The following is a 3204-nucleotide window of genomic DNA, read 5'->3' as shown; positions in this document are numbered from 1 at the left end:
TTCCATGGAAATTTTAGACAATTTGATAAAGTATGAACAGTTCTAGGAAAAAAAAATTCTGCCTCACACTATCTTCACCCCTTCATCACTGACAGGTAGCAGAAAGAAGAAGGGAGGCAGGTGGAAAGAGAAAGGCCATAAGATTTCTCCCCTCTATTTCTGTGAGTTCCAGTTCAAGTACCTATAGTTCCAAACTCAAGTTTGAAGTTGGCAAATCCACTGTTTTTGTAATGTTATAACTAAGAAATTCTGTCAAAAAGAGTGTCACCTTTGTGGCAATTCTCTGGGTAAAATAATGAAATATAGGCACACCCTCAACAGCCGTTAATCTGTTCTTCTCTCCTTTGATCTGTCAGAGAATCTTCAGAGTGCAGAATGATCTGTGACCTCCTCTTCTCTCCTTTCAGTCTTTCTTCCATTGTGTTTAATCTGTCTCCCAAGATCCTAAATTGACAGAAGGACTCTCCTTATCTTTATCAGGACTGGACTTCTCTGCCTACACTTGAACCTTGTCTTTAAACAAGTCTTTAGTTGGCAAGATCAGCCTTTCTGACCAGATCCTCTGGCTTCAGGAGCTGAAAAAAGACTTTCCAGCTATCAGGGAAGGTCCAGGAGAGCAATATGGCTCTATAACCTGGCTACAACAACAGCTGATAAGGACCAGAGGCCTGGGCTCAGGGAGGCAAATGGCAACCTGAGTCAAAAGGCCGAGGATGAGACCAGAGGATTTGTTGAGAATAACAAAGTTAATTACAGCTTCATACAGAACCAGGAGCTAAATTCAAAGATTGAAGTGAAACTGAAAATGGGAGAATAAGAAGTGACATAGTATCCTGGAGGGTGTAGAAGGCAAACAATTGGGAGGGAGATGGGTAGATGCTGGCTGCTCCGTTTATGGTGTGCACTTGGCTAGAGTGTCTGAGGAAGCTTTAAGAAGCCAGGTAAGGCAGAAACAACTTATCTGTAAAACCGTTTCTTCAATCTTGGAGAGACAAAACTTTAAAATCACTGGTCTCTGTACTCCTCCCCAGGGCACTCAGGGTTCTTTGGTAGGCCTAGTATGACATTTCCCACCTTGATGAGGGGTATGTTCTCTGAGGCTAGATGGAGGTGGAGTGAAGGCACCTCAAATCCCAGAAGGTTTGCAAATCTGTCAGGTAAACAGGGTGTGAGCCCCATATACACAAAACTAAATGTGAGCAACTCTCCAAAGTAAAGGGCCAGAAGTAAACATGAGAAACCTATGAACAATGGTCCCCAAAAGGAGCAAATAGCAGAGTTTGGTCCCCATGACTACTTAAGTTACCTGGACAGATGCAGTGGATGGGGAGAGTCTCCAGGGGTGTAAATAAGTTTGGAGAGTCCAAATTAAAAGTGGGTCCAGATCATTCCTCCTCACTCTCCAGCCTGTTTTGTAGAAAAGGAAACAGGCTTAAGGAGGGAGGCCAAGTGATCTCTAGGTCCCTGGGGTTTGAGGAGAAGCCAGATAGTCTTTAACAGGTAGCTACTTAAATACTACTGACCCCCCAAACTAAGAAAATCTCTTTGTTCATGTTTGATGTTACTTGAAAAAATAGTAACCATGAAAACATTAACACTGAGTCTGAAGTGTTAGGGGGCATGGTCATTCAAGTGGCAAAGCTCATTTAAGTTGTTTCCACAGAAGTTCTGGACAGTGGAATTGGCTGTTTTCCTCTCCACAGCTCCAAGGGCTCTATTTTGTTCTTTGGAGTGCTGGGAGGGGACAGTCAACCTGATTGTCATTAAAGAGCCGCAATACTGACTGCAGAGAACTCTGGGCCAGTACACAACCCATAATTGAGCTCTCTAAACAAACCATTCTTTCAACTCAGGTATTTACCAAGAACCTATTATGTCCCAGAAGGAGGCTGAGTATTGAAGTATGGTTCTCTAACTTTGAGACCTTCAACACACACAGTTGAAACAAAGAACAGCCTTTCCTTCTACAGTTAGGAAGTGGCTACAAACACAATAGTTCAAAGAAGGGGAAGACAGTGTGGGCTAGACTCTGTCTTCCTTTCTTTCTTCAACCGTTTCTTTGAAGAGCTAGTGCCAGGTACTGGGATATTCAGTAAACCAGGCAGACAGGACTCTGCCCTCATAGAGCTTCAAAATCTGGTCTTAAAAGTTCATAGCCTTGAGAATGAAGAGGTTTTAAAGGTCTAAAGGGAGGAGATATGGCAGTATAGCAGAGTCAACTAGAAGATTACAGTCAGGAGCAGGGGACAGGGCTGGAGGAAGGTAAATGCACTTGGCAACATTACTCTAGGACAAGGAGGCCAAGTCAAAAGACCAGTTTAAGTTCATCCATCCTCTTATCTTTTTTTTTTGTCTGGATTTCTATGTTCCTCAAAGAGAATGCTTTCTTTTCTGTGGATTCAAATTTCCAGCTTGGTTTTTACCTTCCTTACCCTATCCGATTCATGCTAACTGCTGACAGTAGATCATTGTCGTCCAGGATGCAGCCAGTCTCAGTGGAAAGAGCCCAGCCTGGGAACTGGTTGACCCAGACACATGTCAGTGAGTGGGGGAATACACAAACCCAGGGAGAAGAGTCACTTCGGCACTATGATCCTAACCAGTTGGTACTGCAGCCAGGCGCCTTTTCAACCAGACAATTGGTAGTGATAACTCAGCACAGATACTGCTAGGCATGTTACTAGGGAATTACCATCATCTGGTCCAACTCTCCATCTTTGTATATTGTAAGCATCCACAATGATACAACAGAACAACAACAACAACAACAATAATAATACTGTTCTAGAGTTTCTGTGTAGAAGTTGAGTAAGGAAAGATCAACTAAACAACTTAGAGAAGTGAGGAAGAAGGAAGGGGACCTGTGGTAGACTGACATCTGCACTAGTCTGGGTCTGTAGCCATCTTTGGGCACACTGTTCACCTAAGCAGCATTCAAACTGGGCTACCTGCTAGGTATAGCTAGCTTGCATAGATGCTAGGTGCCTTACACATGTGTAACTCAAATATCAGTTGAGGTCACCTAACCACTTAAGGTCTAGATGAAATCAGTACAAATAAACATTCCATGTCTTGTGGAAATTCAAGGCCTTTTTAAATTTTTAAATATTTCTGCTGACTCTTGGGGGAATTGTTACCTCTTAAGTGCTGTCTTTGTTTCAAACTGAAGTAACTGGAAAACAAACTTAATTCCTTTCTTTTATT

The sequence above is a fragment of the Marmota monax genome, unplaced genomic scaffold (assembly GCF_021218885.2).
Source record: "Marmota monax isolate L192 unplaced genomic scaffold, Marmota_monax_Labrador192_F-V1.1 WCK01_AAM20220418_F8-fsc00104, whole genome shotgun sequence".
NCBI lineage: Eukaryota > Metazoa > Chordata > Mammalia > Rodentia > Sciuridae > Marmota > Marmota monax.
Note: the sequence above shows the minus strand (reverse complement) of the source record.